The following is a 16,944-nucleotide window of genomic DNA, read 5'->3' on the forward strand; positions in this document are numbered from 1 at the left end:
AATAGAGAAAATAGTCAAATACAGACCAATAGAGAACATAGGGATGGAAGGGAGCTTCATAAAGAACACAAGGATGGGGAGAAAGATACAGGACATATATGGCCATGCAATCTCGACACTGAGACCATATTAACATTCTGAGGTCAACATTTTGTACCACAGCCCAAACATAGAGGGGTACATACAGGCATAAACGGGCATATACAGAGATAGAAAGAAACATTCAGACATATGCCCAGATTTATCAATCCTTGGAGAGTGATAAATTGTACGGTGATAAAGTACCAACCAATCAGCTACTGACTGTCATTTTTCAAACATAGCCTGTAACTTGGCAGTTAGGAGCTGGTTGGCTGGCACTTTATCACCATGCAATTTATTACTCTTAATAAATCTGGGCAATAGAGGGTTAAATACACACATACAGGGGCATATACTTTATAGGCCTATGAACAGAGACAATGGAAAAAAAAAAATATGGAAGAAATAACGTAATAGTAATGTTGCACAAAGGCTATACTTCCATATACATAAACTTCAATACATGTTGTAGATAAGGTAAATGATGTCTAACAAGCATGTGCAGTGGGAGCTGTGGTGTACAACACCCATCCAACGGTTCCCATTACTAGGGACAGACTTGGCCAGAGAGAAGGTAGGCCCTTGGGAATGGGGCAAGTATGGGAGCCAGATGGAGCAGGGTGGACAGCGGGACAGAGACGTAGTCAGAGAGAGAGGCCAGAGCATTGGATAGAGTGGGGGCAAAGTGGGGCGGAGTATGGGGCAGACTGAGGTGATGCGGCATATGCTGGTTCCCATTACCAGTGTGTTTGTGTATGTGTATATATTGTGACAGTATCACCAGAGATGGCATGGTGAGCAGCATATTATGTGTGGGCCCGGGGCAGGAGGGATCTGGTGGACAGCCAGACAACCCAGGTGGGTCTGCATAGCAAGCCAGTACGGAAGACTGCTGCAGCCTTTTGAGACAGAGCCCAGCTGGGGCTGCAGTCAAACTCAAGTAGGATTCATCTGCAGGGAGGCAAGGAGATCCCTAAACTTTGACACTGTTTCTGTGGAGTTCTGGCAGTGAGCCAAGCCAGGCCAGAGCCTGTGTTACTCTGCGGCAAGCAGGATGTGAGACTGTGAGTAGCTGTGGCAGACAAATCAAGCTTGGCTGAAAAGTGAGAAGACAGAGGGCAAGCCAGGCCACGCCAGACTAGCTACACCTGTGAAAGACAGGACTGGAAAGACATTGAGAGACTTTGTTTTTGCAGACTACCTGCCCCAAGGTTAGTCAGGGGCGAAGATGTGAGTTAGGGCCCTGAATGGGTGCTAGGCGATTGTTATTTTTTGTTAATTTGTTTTGAATGCTGCCAGTAAAGCTTCATTATTATTATTATTATTATTATTATTATTATATTATATATAATATTATTAAAGTACTATTCTTGTGGGACTCAAAAAAACAGTGCTGCCATTCCCTTTACCACCATAAAGTGCCAGAGAGGAAGGGGATATTAAAGGATCCACCCACTTTATATTCACTAAGGAATATAAAACATCTTCCTGGTGGCCTGCATAATGAGATCCTGATCAGAGCACAAAGACCATTCGGCCTGAACCATTAGTTCACCGGGATAAATCCGAATGAAGTCTATGGAGCCCTTTTCCCTAGGGAAATCTGGGGCAGATGTATCATGCCTGGAGAAGGGATAAAGAAGTGATAAAGTAGTGATAAGTGCAAGGTGATAACGCACCAGCCAGTCAGCTCCTGTCATTTTTCAAATCCGTAATGATTGGCTGGTGCATTATCACCTTGCGCTTATCACTGCTTTATCACTTCTTTATTCCTTCTCCAGGTTAATACATCTGCCCCTCTGTGCCTTAAAGTACATACTGAATTTTTCAAGACATTTCTATTATTTTGAAAATTAGTACGATGAAATATCAGTTTTTAGAATTCATATGTATAATATACTGTATATATCCGAGAGTGCAGCAGCGCTGCAGTGGGTGGACCTATTAAAAAGGGGGCTGGGGGTACTTACCCCCAGGGCCCACCTTAATCCGGGTCTGGGCCCCTTTATGCACCCATATAAAATCATATCCACCATGATTACTGTTCCAACCACAGTTAGTATCCAATATGGCATTACATTACATTACAAGTGATAAAGCAGTGTAAGGTAATGCACTGTGGTAACAAGAACAAAAATTACACCTACCTACTAAATGGGGTAAAATTAGGGGATTCTGTACTGGAAAAGGACTTAGGTGTCCTCATAGATAGCAAACTAAGCAGTAGTACCCAAAGTAGGACTGCAGCAAAGAAGACTAATAAGATATTAGCATGCATAAAACGGGGTATTGATGCTAGGGATGAGAGTATTATACTCCCGTTATATAAATCACTAGTGAGGCCACACCTTGAATACTGTGTACAATTCTGGGCACCGTACTACAAAAAGGATATCCTGGAGCTAGAAAAGGTTCAGAGGAGGGCGACCAAACTAATTAAGGGCATGGAGACGATGGAATACAAGGAAAGGCTTGAAAGACTAGGCATGTTTACATTGGAAAAGCGGAGACTAAGAGGGGATATGATCAACATCTACAAATATATAAGGGGACAATACACAGAGCTTGCGCGGGACCTGTTTTTGGTTAGATCAACACAGAGGACTTGTGGACACTCGCTCAGGTTAGAGAGGAGAGGAGATTCCGCACAATACGGCGTAAAGGCTTTTTCACGTGTTTGGAATTCCCTGCCTGAGGGAGTTGTAATGGCAGAATCTGTCAACACCTTTAAGAATGGGTTAGATAAATTCCTAATGGATAAGGATATCCAGGGGTATGGTGCATAGTCATGCATTATAGTTACTATAAATAGGGATAAAATGCAACGGCTGACAGCAGCATCAGTCAGAAATTTTAGTCAAATCATCATGCATAGGAGACCACAAATAGGTTGAACTCGATGGACAATTGTCTTTTTTCAACCTCAGATACTATGTTACTATGTTACATTGGCAGCAATCTGGCACATTATGGGCCTAATTCAAGGTTGATTGCAAAACAGCATTTCCCACTAATGGGCAAAACCATGTGCACTGCATGTGGAGCAGATATAACGTGCAGAGAGAGTTAGATTTGGGTGGGGTGTGTTCAAACTGAAATCTAAATTGCAGTGTAAAAATAAAGCAGCCAGTATTTACCCTGCACAGCAACAAAATAACTAGAGATGAGCGGGTTCGGTTCCCGAGCCCAGATCCGAGACCAGCTCGGGACTTCCCGCCAGACTCGGAAACCAGAACGAGGCAAAACTTCATCATTCCGCTGTCGGCTTCTCGCGAGATTTGGATTCCATATAAACAGCCGCGCACCACCCCCATTTTCACTCCAGACTTGGAGAGCAAGGGAGACAGACCTCTGTCTTTTTCTGTGGGTGGTGGCTTCTGGTGTGTGTGTGTGTGTGTGTGTGTGTGTGTGTGTGTGTGTGTGTGTGTGTGTGTGTGTGTATATATATATATATTGAAAATAATTATAAATATATATATATATATATATATATTTCAGTGACGTGCGGTGGGGTGAGGCAGAGCCTTTCCTGTCATACTAGCGTTTGTGCCAGAGATTTTACTCTATAAAGTATATAAAAAATACAAAGAATATGTTAGAAATATCTTCTTTGCTTTATTCTAATAATTTTTATAGCCAAAACTCTGAAGTAAAAAGTCTATGGTAGTGCCTCACCTGCTTATTTTTTCCGCACATCCCTGATCAAAACTCACCAGGGGTTTATATGGCTGTACCTGTGCATAATGTCCAGATGTACCCTTTGGCTCACATATTGTGTGTAAATATGCCTCTGGTGCTAGCCAGTGCCTCTTGAGCCATTTAGCTCAAGCCATTTAGCTGTGTGTGTGTGTGTCAGTGTGCATCTGGTCCCTACACAGTGTGTGTGTGTGTGTGTGTGTGTGTGTGTGTGTGTGTGTGTGTGTGTGTGTGTGTGTGTGTGTGTCAGGGAGCATCCAGACCCTATACAGTGTGTGTGTGTGTGTGTGTGTGTGTGTGTGTGTGTGTCAGTGTGCATCTGGTCTCTATACAGTGTGTGTGTGTGTGTGTGTGTGGCAATGTGCCTCAGGTCCCTATATATACAGTGTGTGTGTGTGTGTGTGTGTGTGTGTGTGTGTGTGTGTGTGTGTGTCAGTGTGCATCTGGTCCATATAAAGTGTTTGTGAGTGTGTGTGTGTGTGTGTGTGTGTGTGTGTGTGTGTGTGTATGTGTGTGCATCTGGTCCCTATACAGTGTGTGTGTGTGTGTGTGTGCATCTGGTCCGTATACAGGCCCTCATTCCGAGTTGTTCGCTCGCAAGGCGATTTTAGCAGAGTTACACACGCTAAGCCGCCGCCTACTGGGAGTGAATCTTAGCTTCTTAAAATTGCGAACGATATATTCGCAATATTGCGATTACAAACTACTTAGCAGTTTCAGAGTAGCTTCAGACTTACTCGGCATCTGCGATCAGTTCAGTGCTTGTCGTTCCTGGTTTGACGTCACAAACACACCCAGCGTTCGCCCAGACACTCCTCCGTTTCTCCAGCCACTCCCGCGTTTTTTCCGGAAACGGTAGCGTTTTTATCCACACGCCCATAAAACGCTGTGTTTCCGCCCAGTAACACCCATTTCCTGTCAATCACACTACGATCGCCGGAGCGAAGAAAAAGCCGTGAGTAAAAATACTATCTTCATAGCAAAATTACTTGGCGCAGTCGCAGTGCGACCATTGCGCATGCGTACTAAGCAGAAAAACGCTGCGATGCGAAGAAAATTACAGAGCGAACGACTCGGAATGAGGGCCACAGTGTGTGTGTGTGTGTGTGTGCGCGCACTTGTGTGTGAGTGTGCATCTGGTCCCTATACAGTGCGTGTGTGTGTGTGTGTCAGTGAGCATCTGGTCCCTATACAGAGTGTGTGTGTGTATGTGTGTGTGTGTCAGTGTGCATCTGGTCCCTATACAGTGTGTGTGTGTGTGTGTGTGTGTGTGTGTGTGTCAGTGTGCATCATGGCCCTATATATACAGTGTGTGTGTCAGTGTGCATCTGATCCATATACAGTGTGCATCTGGTCCATATAAAGTGTGTGTGTGTGAGTGTGTGTGTGCGCATCTGGTCCCTATACAGTGTGTGTGTGTGTGTGTGTGTGTGTGTGTGTGTGCACCTGGTCCCTATACAGTGTGTGTGTGTGTGTGTGTGTGTGTGTGTGTGTGTGTGTGTCCATGTGCATCTGGTCTGTATACAGTGTATGTGTGTCAGTGTGCATCTGGTCCGTATACAGTGTGTGTGTGTGTGTGTGTGTGTGTGTGCACTTGTGTGTGTTAGTGTGCATCTGGTCCCTATACAGAGTGTGTGTGCATCTGGTCTCTATACATTGTGTGTGTATGTCAGTGTGTATCTGGTCCCTATACAGTGAGTGTGTGTGTGTGTGTCAGTGTGCATCTGGTCCCTATACAGTGTGTGCGCACTAGTGTGTGTGGGTGTGCATCTGGTCCCTATACAGTGTGTGCATCTGGTCCCTATACAGTGTGTGTGTCAGTGTGCATCTGGTCCCTATATCGTGTGTGTGTGTGTGTGTGTGTGTGTGTGTGTGTGTGTCAATGTGCTCATATACAATCTGTTTTTGTGTCAGTGTGCTCCTGGTCTGTGTATGGGTGTCAGTGTTCCCCTGGGACCTGCACCATATGTGTGTCAGTGTGCCCCCTATACAATATATGTAATGTGTATACATGGATCCTCTGTGGTGTAATGTGCATAAGCGTCTCTACTGCGGTGTAACATGTATAAGCGGCTGTACTGTGGTGTAACTTTTATAAGCGGCTATACTGTGGTGTAACTTTTATAAGCGGCTGTACTGTGGTGTAACATGTATAAGCGGCTGTACTGTGGTGTAACGTGTATAAGCGGCTGTACTGTGGTGTAACATGTATAAGCGGCTGTACTGTGGTGTAACGTGTATAAGCGGCTATACTGTGGTGTAACTTTTATAAGCGGCTGTACTGTGGTCTAACGTGTATAAGCGGCTGTACTGTGGTGTAACATGTATAAGCGGCTGTACTGTGGTGTAACGTGTATAAGTGGCTGTAATGTGGTGTAACATGTATTAGCGGCTCTACTGTGGTGTAACGTGTATAAGCAGCTGTACTGTGGAGTAATGTGTATAAGCGGCTGTAATGTGGTGTAACGTGTGTAAGTGGCTGTAATGTGGTGTAACATGTATAAGCGGCTGTACTGTGGTGTAACGTGTATAAGCGGCTATACTGTGGTGTAACTTTTATAAGCGGCTGTACTGTGGTGTAGTGTGTATAAGCGGTTGTACTGTGGCATAACGTGTATAAGCGGCTGTACTGTGATGTAACGTGTATAAATGGCTGTACTGTGATGTAACGTGTATAAATGGCTGTACTGTGGTGTAACGTGTATAAGCGGCTGTACTGTGGAGTAATGTGTATAAGCGGCTGTACTGTGGAGTAATCTGTATAAGCGGCTGTACTGTGGAATAATGTTTATAAGCGGCTGTACTGTGGTGTAACATGTATAAGTAGCTCATCTGTGGTGTAACGTGTGGGATTATACATATAAAATTGTATTTTCTCTTACGTCCTAGAGGATGCTGGGGTCCACACTAGTACCATGGGGGTGTAGATGGGTCCCTTGGGAGCCATGGGCACTTTAAGAGTTTAATAGTGTGGGCTGGCTCCTCCCTCTATGCCCCTCCTACCAGACTCAGTTTAGAAAATGTGCCCGGTGTAGCCGGTCACAGCTAGGGGAGCTCCGAGGAGTTCTTTTAGTTTTATTTATTCTTTTAAAGAGTTAGGCAAAGGGAGGCTGCTGGCAACAGCCTCCCTGCTTCATGGGACTTAGGGGATCCAACCCTCTGAGGTTAATAGCCCCTATCTCCGCTGACAGGACACTGACCTCCTGAGGGTGTCGATCGCAAGGCCCCTAACAGAGACAGGAGACGTCGCTGGTGAGTAGGATGCCGGTGCCCCGACAAGCGGGGAGCCGGTGAGAATGGCGGCATCAGGGTGGGAGCGCAGTGCAGATGCTGCACTTTGTAGGGCTCAGAGGTACTGTTGTGAAGCGCTGTGAGGGGCGCCCTGGGCCAGTGCAATACCCTTACACTGGTCACAGAAGCTATCAGGGACACTGTACTGCTGCTAGCAACCATTACCTCAGGCCATTATAATCTCTAGAAGTGCAGGAAGACGCACCATTTTAGGGGGCGGAGCTTATCCTCAGAGCGGATACAGCACTCACCAGTGCCTTTTTCTGCCTACACTTCAAACTACAGAGATGCTGACAGGGAGTGCTGACCCTCCACACAACTCCAGCTATTCTGTGCGGTACCAGTGGCTAATAGAAGGGGGGGAGAGTGTTTAGTCACATTATTGTACTGTGTAGTCTATTAAGACTACTCAGTCAGCGCCAGGCTTTTATTCTATAACTGCCTACTGGGGCGCTGTGTGTGCTGGCTCCTTAACTCTGTGTCTCTCTGAAGGTACTCGGGGGAAACTGTGCCTGACATTTTCCTGTGTGTGTGTGTATGTTATATATCTCACATTACTATGTCTAGGGACTCTGTATCTTGTGCTGCAGAGTATGTATCTTCTCCAGAAGAGTCTATTCCATGTACACAAGAATGCAATATACTGTTTCAGCCTTCTGAATCCAAACCCCAGTGGGTGGCTTCTATTAAGGGAATGATATCCCAGATTTCATCTAGGATAGCTCATAATGAGACTGAAACACAGGCTTTGAAAAATTCTGTAGAGGTTCTGTCGTATTCTGCTCCCACTACTTCCTCAAAATCCCCTGATATATGCCCAAAAAATCGTGCTCTTGCCCAGATAATGCAAGTCGACATGGATACTGACTATGATACAGGAAACGGTGATGGGGATATACTGGGGGGAGAGGGGGAGGCATCCCTTACTAAGGGGGTGCAACTCATGATTGAGGCCATTCGGGACATCTTACACATTGCTGACAAGGTACCTGAACAGGTCGAAGAGGCTTACTTTACAGACAATAAGAAAGCCTCCCTTACCTTCCCTGCGTCTAAGGAATTAAACGCATTATTTGAAAAATCCTGGGAAAACCCAGAGAAAAAATTTCAGATCCCAAAGGAAGTTCTTGTTGCTTTTCCTTTCCCTGAAGAGGATAGGAAAAAGTGGGAAAATCCCCCTATAGAAAACACTTCTGTATCTAGATTGTCTAAAAAGGTGGTTTTACCTGTCCCAGGGTCTACCGCTTTGAAAGTGCCGGCAGACCGCAAGATTGAGATTATGCTCAAATCCATATACACTGCTTCAGGCGTGGCGCTAAGGCCCACTATTGCTTGTGCATGGATTTCTAAAGCCATAGTAAAGTGGTCAGGCACATTACTAGAGGATTTAGATACTATGGATAGAAGTGACATTGAAATGTTGGCTGGATTCTGCAGGTTTCATGGTGGAGGCCATGAAGGACCTTGGTCAGCAGAATGCACGGACATCTTCCATGGCTGTCTCGGCACGCAGGGGACTCTGGCTGTGCCAATGGTCTGTGGATGCGGAATCCAAGAAGAGTTTGGAGAACCTACCCTTCACAGGTCAGGCTATATGTGGGGAAGCTGTGGATGAGTGGATCTCCATGGCAACCGCGGGTAAGTCTACCTTTCTTCACTCAGCCACTCCGCCGACGAGGAAATCTTATCCTACGTCTACAATGCAGTCCTTTTGGACTGCAAAGGTTAAAATGTCTAAGCCCCCTTCCACTTTCTTCAGAGGTGGTTGGGGAAAATCCAGAAAACCTACACCAACAGGTTCACAGGAACAGAAGCCTGGTTCCGTTTCCTCAAAATTCTCAGCATGGCAATGGACCACCCAGCCTGGAAATCGGGCAGGTGGGAGCACGTCTAAGAAATTTCAGTCAGGTCTGGGCGTCATCAGGCCTGGACCCCTGGGTACAAGATATTGTGACCCAGGGGTACAGACTGGAGTTTCAAGAACTTCCACCTCACAGTTTTTTCAAATCAGGATTACCAGCTTTGATGACAGAAAGGGCTATCCTACAGGAAGCCATTCAAAAATTGGAAAAGGCAAATGTGATTGTTCCAGTTCCACCTCATCTGGAAAACAAGGGTTACTACTCAAACCTCTTTGTGGTACCGAAACCGGAGGGTTCGGTCAGACCGATATTGAACCTGAAATCTTTAAACCCCTATTTGAGGGAATTCAAGTTCAAGGTGGAGTCTCTGAGAGCGGTGATCTCAGGTTTGGAGGAGGGGGAATTTCTGGTATTTCTGGATATCAAGGGTATTTCTGGATATCAAGGTACCTCCACATTCCGATTTGGCCGCCTCACCTGGCTTATCTCAGATTTGCGCTATTGGACTGTCACTATCAGTTCCAGGCACTGGACTGGCACTATCCACGGCACCGATAGTGTTCACCAAAGTAATAACAGAGATGATGCTACTCCTACGCAAGCAGTGAGTGAACATAATTCCATATCTGGACGATCTGCTGATAAAAGCATCTTTAAGGGAGAAGTTGTTGCAGAACATTGCTCTCACAACTCGACAACTCCGGGATCATGGATGGATCCTGAATCTTCCAAAGTCGCATTTGGAGCCGACAAGGAGATTGTCTTTCCAAGGGATGGTCCTCTACATGGAAGTGCAGAGGTTGTTTCTACCGGTGAAAAAGCGTTGGCAATATAATCAATGGTCCGGGATGTCTTGAAGCCTACCAGGGTATCGGTTCATCAGTGCATCCACCTTCTGGGGAAGATGGTTGCCTACAACGAGGATCTACAGTATGGAAGATTTCATGCACGGTCCTTCCAACTGGATGTCCTGGACAAGTGGTCGGGATATCACCTGCACATTCACCAGAGGATACGTCTGTCGCCAAAAGCCAGGATTTCTCTCCTATGGTGGCTACAAATGCCTCACCTTCTCGAGGGCCGCAGGTTCGGGATTCAGAACTGGATCCTTCTAACTGGGGATGCAAGTCTCAGAGGTTGGGGCGCGGTCACCCAAGGGGAAAACTTCCAGGGAAAGTGGTCAAGTCTGGAATCCATCCTTCTGATAAACATTCTGGAACTAAGAGCCGTGTACAATGGCCTTTGGCTGGCGGCACATCTTCTACAAGATCAGGCCATTCAGGTGAGGTCGGACAATGTAACAATGTTGGCCTACATAAACCCACAAGACAGAACGAAGAGCAGAGCTGCAATTTCAGAGATAACAAAGATCCTCATCTGGGCAGAAAGGCATGCGCTGGCGGCGATATTCATTCCGGGTGTGGACAACTGGGAAGCAGACTTCTTCAGCAGACACAATCTCCATCCAGGAGAGTGGGGCCTCCACCCCGAGGTGTTTGCAGAGGTGGCAAGTCTTTGGGGCATACCTCAAATCGACATGATGCCCTCCCGCCTCGACAAGTAGCTTCACAGGTACTGTTCCAGGTCGAGAGACCCACAGGCAGTGGCGGTGGACACACTGGTGACTCCGTTGTTCTTCCAGTCCGTGTATGTGTTCCCTCCACTTCCACTCATCCAAAGGATTCTCAAACTTATAAAAAGAACAAGAGTTCAGGCGATCCTCATTGCTCCAGACTGGCCAAGAAGAGCTTGGTACGCGGATCTTCTGGAGTTACTGCTGGGAGATCCAAGGCCTCTTCCTCTTCGAGAGGACCTTCTGCAACAGGGGCTGTTCGCTTATCAAGACTGACCATGGCTACGTTTGACAGCATGGAGGTTGAACAACAGATCTTAGCACGGAAAGGCATCCCGAACAAGGTTATTCCTACCTTGATACAGGCTAGGAAAGGTGTAACGTCTAAACATTACTATCGCATTTGGAAAAAGCATGTGTCATAGTGTGAATCCAAGAAGCTTCCTATGGTGGAGTTTCAACTTGGGCAGTTTCTCCTCTTCCTGTAAACCAGTGTGGATGTGGGCCTACGTTTGGGCTCCATAAAGGTCCAGATTTCGTCCTTGTCCATTTTCTTCCAGAAAAAAATGGTTTCCCTCCCTGAGATTCAGACTTTATTGAAAGGGGTCCTGCACATCCAGCCTCCCTTTGTGCCTCCTACGGCACCTTGGGATCTTAATGTGGTGTTGCAATTCCTGCAATCGGATTGGTTCGAGCCTTTACAGGAGGTTAAGGTCAAGTTTCTCACTTGGAAGGCGGTAACACTGTTGGCATTAGCATCTGCTAGATGTGTGTCTGAATTGGGGGCTTTGTCCTGCAAAAGCCCCTAATTAATTTTCCATGAAGATAGAGCTGAGCTCAAGATGCGCCAGCAGTTTCTTCCAAAGGCTGTGTCGGCTTTTCATATCAACCAACCTATTGTGGTGCCAGTGGCTACTAACTCCTCAATTACCTCAAAGTCCTTGGATGTTGTGAGGGCTTTGAAGATTTATGTGAAGAGAACTTCTCATCACAGAAAGTCGGACTCTCTCTTTGTCCTTTATGATCCCAACAAGATTGGGTGTCCTGCGTCTAAGCAGACGATTTCTCGCTGGATCAGGTTCACTATCCAGCATGCTTATTCTACGGCAGTATTGCCGTGTCCAAAATCTGTTAGGGCCCACTCTACTCGTAAGGGTCGAACACATTTGCTAAGTTTTACAAGTTCGATACTTTGGCCTCTGAGGACCTTAAGTTTGGGCAATCAGTCATGCAGGAGCCTCCTCTCCCTCCCGTACTGGAAGCTTTGGTACATCTCCATGGTACTAATGTGGACCCCAGCATCCTCTAGGACATAAGAGAAAATAGGATTTTAATTACCTACCAGTAAATCCTTTTCTCGTTGTCCGCAGAGGATGCTGGGCGCCCACCCAGCGCTTTGTTTTCCTGCAGTAGTTACTTGGTTCAGTATTGCCTTGTTACTTGGTTAAGTACTGCATTGTTACTTGGTTAAGTACTGTTGTTCAGCCGTTGCTGAATTGTTTAAGCTGGTTAGCTTGGTTTCTGTTGTTATGTGTGAGCTGGTGTGAATCTCACCACTATCTGTATATTTCCTTCTCTCGAAATATGTCCGTCTCCTTGGACACAGTTTCTAGACTGAGAGACTGGAGGTGAGTATGTTCACTCACTGCAGGAGGGGCATAGAGGGAGGAGCCAGCCCACACTATTAAACTCCTAAAGTGCCCATGGCTCCCAAGAGACATGTCTATACCCTCATGGTACTAATGTGGACCCCAGCATCCTCTACGGACTACAAGAAAAGGATTTACTGGTAGGTAATTAAAATCCTATTTTAATTATAATTCATTATTTTCTTTCTTTTTATGTTGTTTGGGGGAGGGGGGGGGGCACAAATTTACTATCTTGCACCGGGTGAGAAAGCCATCCTAGTTTCGGCCCTGATACTGAATACGTGTCATATGACTCATCCAGTGTTTTTAATGCCCCCAGGGCACCTCTACATGGTATGCCAGTTGCTGGTATGAAGGAGGACTAGATAGGGGCTGTTTAGAAATGCAGGTGCTAGCTGCTGCTCATCCATTCCAGTCTTATACTGAGTGTGGCAGGAGGCTACGGTGACGCATCCAAATGCCACACTCCTGTATTACGTGTTCCCTGACGATTCCTCTCATGGATAGCCTTTAAAGATGCAAAAATACATTACAGTATCTACATTTATGTAGACATCCTAACTATAACAAATGACACTTAATACCTGGCATAATGTTCCTTTCACTGCATTATAAAAATATTATAAGTCACAAAAGTTTTGAGAATATATAAAAACATAATTATGTCAACATTTGCTATTCCTTTCAAGTTGTAATATACAATTATTGCTAATGTACACTAAGGGAATGACATGAGAAATCCATTTACGTGATGATATCAGGGCTCATTAAGACAAGTATTATTTATAGGTATTTCTACTTACAGAGATACAGAAATAAAAGTATTCAATCTTAAAAAAATAGTTTTACCTTGCAAGAAGAGTGTGCTGTTATGCCCTGCCAAGGTCTTTGTCAGGTGAGCGAGTAGGTTTCTATTCTAGTACCTGGAAGGAGAGCAGGCCACGCCTCTTTCCATCCTGAGCGATGATGCACTGAAAAAACAGGTGGAACAGGAATAAAGCTGTGTGCTGTAGCAGAGTCACCGCTGTCTACCTTTCCAAGGCTTTGGTTCATCAGGAAGTCATATTTCTTTCAAATTACAGTTGAAACCTGAAAATGGAGCAGCTCAATTTTGTGTACATGTTAGAGCGTGCCAGTGTTTTCTCATACGTCCTAGAGGATGCTGGGGACACCATTAGAACCATGGGGTATAGACGGGATCCGCAGGAGACCTGGGCACTTTAAGACTTTGAAAGGGTGTGAACTGGCTCCTCCCTCTATGCCCCTCCTCCAGACTCCAATTTTAGAACTGTGCCCAGGGAGACTGGACGCACTAAGGGGAGCTCTACTGAGTTTCTCTGTAAAGACTTTTTGTTAGGTTTTTTATTTTCAGGGAGGCTGCTGGCAACAGTCTCCCTGCTTCGTGGGACTTAGGGGAGAGAAGTATGACCCACTTCCAGTGAGTTCAAGGGCTCTGCTTCTGGCTACAGGGCACCATTAGCTCCTGAGGGTGCTGATCGCTGAGTACGCTCAGATGCTCGCTCCCACAGCCTGCCGTCACCCCTTTACAGAGTCAGAAGTCAGAAGACGGGTGAGTAACCGAAGAAAAGAAGACTTCCTTACAGAGACGGCATTTTCATGAGGTACTGCGCAGCGGGCAGACGCTGCGCGCCAAGCTCCCACTCACACATCACTGCAGGGTGTAGGGCGCGGGGGGGAGGGGGCGCCCTGGGCAGCTAAAAACTACCTCATTTAACACACTGGCAAGAGGGAACATTAGTGCTGCGGCACTGTCCCATCCCCCGCCAGTATAAACATCTAGAAAGCGGGTCAGAAGCGCGTCATTAAGGGGGCGGAGTTTCTCCCTCACAGCTCACGGCGCCATTTCCTCTTCTCAGGCTTTAGAGACGCTGGTCCTCCACACACACTGACAAGTACCAGGGGTGTAAAACGGAGGGGGGAGGCATATAATTGGTGCAATGTATATGTGATAAAAGCGCTATAGGTCTGAGGCATTGTATTGGCAATTTTCTGACCATTTTTTCAGCGCAGGGTGTGAGCTGGCAAATCCCCTCTGTGTCTCTCTGACAGACTTTACTGTGTGTCTGTACCCTATATGCCCGGTGTGTCTGAGGGTGTTTGGTGCACAAGTGTCAACATGTCTGGGGCTGAAGGCTCTTCCCAGGAGGAGGCTGTATTGGGGACGCAGGCGGCTGCGGGGGTACCCTGTCGGCACTGCCGACATCTGATTAGGTAAATGTATTAAACGCCTTGAATGCTAATGTGGCTCTTATTAGTAAGAGGCTAGATAAGTCTGAGTCGCAGACCCAGGCATGGAAAAAAATCTGTGGAAGATATGTTATTCCAAAGTCAGGTCCCCTCAGGGTCACAAAAACGTACGTTGGCCCAAGTGGCAGACACTGATACCGACACGGACACTGATCCTAGTGTCGACTATAGCGATTCCAGGTTAGACCCAAAATTGGCAAAGAGCATTCAGTACATGATTGTGGCGATTAACGAGGTATTAAATATCACTGAGGACCCGGCTGTCCCTGATAAAAGGGACTGTATGTATAAAGAAAGGAAACCTGAGATAACGTTTCCTCCCTCTCATGAACTGAACACGCTTTTTGAAAAGTTTGGGAAGGTCCTGACAGGAAGTTTCAGATTCCCAAAAGAATTATGGCAGCTTATCCGTTTCCCTCGACGGATAGGGAAAAGTGGGAGTCACCCCCCACTGTGGACAAGGCCTTGTCTAGGTTGTCTAAAAAGGTGGCTCTCCCGTCACCTGACACGACAGCCCTGAAGGATCCTGCGGATCGTAAACAGGAAACTACATTGAAGTCTATTTATGTGACCACAGGTACACTACTCTGACCTGTCATTGCGTCTGCGTGGGTAAGTAGTGCTACCGAAAATAGGATTTTGGTACTTACCAGGTAAATCCTTTTCTTTGAATCCATAGGGGGCACTGGAGTACTCTTGGGGATATGGACGGCTTCCACCGGAAGAAGGCACTGAATAAATTAATTTTTGAGACTACTCCTCCCCTCCATATCCTCGAGCACTTCAGTGTTTTTTACTGAGCCGAACAGGATCGATAGAGAGATTGACAAAAGGAGAATTACCTATAATCTCACGGACAACAATAAAGTTGACACAAAACGTAACAGACAACTAAACAGTTGACACCCTAACTGATTAACCTTTGTTAAATTTAAACCAGTCGTGAAAGTGTGTTACCATAAGAACCACTGAACTTCCTAAAACAGATAAACTGCTCTGGGTGGGCGTCCAGTGCCCCCTATGGATTCAAAGAAAAGGATTTACCTGGTAAGTACCAATATCCTATTTTCTTTTTCATCCACTAGGGGTCACTGGAGTACTCTTGGGATGTACCAAAGTTTCCTCCGTGGCGGGAGAGCTGTTTGGCACTTGTAACACTAAACGGCCAAAGCTAGATGCTGATGCCGCGAACGTATCAAACTTGTAAAAGCGCACAAACGTGTGCACTGAAGACCAAGTAGCCGCACGGCAAAGCTGTGTCGTAGAAGCCCCACGACTCGCTGCCCATGACGTTCCCACAGAACGTGTGGAATGAGCTGTTACTGATGTAGGTGGCTATAACCTAGCATGAAGGTAAGCCTGACGTATGGTCAGTTTGATCCATCTGGATAAGGTCTGCTTAGAGGCTGGCCAACCCCTCTTAGCCGCATCATAGAGAACAAACAACGTATCCGTCTTACGAACCGTAGACGTTCGGGATACATAGACGCGTAATGCGCGAACCACATCCAACGTTTCAGCATTCTCTGTTAATACCGGAACTACTATTGGTTGATTGATGTGAAAAGACGACACTACCTTTGGTAGAAAAGCGGGATTCGTCCGAAGTTCCGCTCTGTCATCATGAAAAACTAAATACGGTGACTTGCACGACAAGGCACCCAGATCTGAAACACGCCTAGCCGAAGCTAAGGCTAAAAGAAAAATCGTTTTCCAAGTGAGAAATTTAATATCCACTTGCTGTAAGGGTTCAAAGTAATCGGACTGTAAGAAATCTAAAACCAGATTCAAGTCCCATGGTGCTGTAGGTGGAATGAAAGGAGGCTGTATCCTCATTACACCCTGTAGAAACGTATGTATTGACGGCAACGAGGCCAATTTCCTTTGAAAGTAAATTGACAACGCAGATACCTGCACCTTTAGTGTGGAAAGACGTAGTCCTCCATCTAACCCCATCTGTAAAAATAACAAAAGACGGGATAAATTAAAAGATGATGTCGGAAACTTCCGAGCTTCACACCAACCTATATAAGTACGCCAGATTCTGTAATAATGAGCTGCCGTAACCGGCTTCCTAGCTCGTACCATGGTTGGTATAACAGACTCCGGAATGCCCTCTCTTCTCAAGATGGCCTTTTCAACAGCCACCCCGTCAAACGCAGCCGCGCTAAATCGGGGTAAAGGAACGGACCTTGTTGTAACAGGTCCGGACGTAGTGGGAGTGGCCACGGATCGTCTGCGAGTAAACCGAGGAGATCCGAGAACCAAGTTCTCCGAGGCCAATGAGGCGCTATTAGTATGACTGTGACGGACCCTCTCTTGATCCGTTTTAGCAACAGCGGGAGCAGCGGAAACGGTGGAAACAGATACACGAGGCTGTACGGCCACGCGGCTGTGAGAGCATCCACCGCCACTGCCCTTGGATCTCTTGTTCTGGACACATATCGTGACACCTGATGATTGTGGCGGGATGCCATCAGATCCACCTGAGGGTAACCCCACCTCTGGATCAACATCTGAAACA

The 16,944-nt window shown here is 46.4% G+C and overlaps 1 protein-coding gene across 1 annotated transcript in view; it reads right to left on the bottom strand.

Annotated features, from left to right (window-relative positions):
- HSH2D (hematopoietic SH2 domain containing) overlaps positions 1-13,118 on the bottom strand; it is a 244,086-nt gene extending 230,968 nt beyond the window's left edge. Inside the window, exon 1 of the mRNA XM_063914759.1 lies at positions 13,002-13,118. The gene's annotated coding sequence lies outside the window, so the exon portion shown is untranslated. The remainder of the gene's footprint in view (positions 1-13,001) is intronic.
- Between the last annotated feature and the right edge of the window lie 3,826 nt (positions 13,119-16,944).

This window comes from Pseudophryne corroboree, chromosome 1 (assembly GCF_028390025.1).
Source record: "Pseudophryne corroboree isolate aPseCor3 chromosome 1, aPseCor3.hap2, whole genome shotgun sequence".
In the NCBI taxonomy this organism is placed as follows: Eukaryota; Metazoa; Chordata; class Amphibia; order Anura; family Myobatrachidae; genus Pseudophryne; species Pseudophryne corroboree.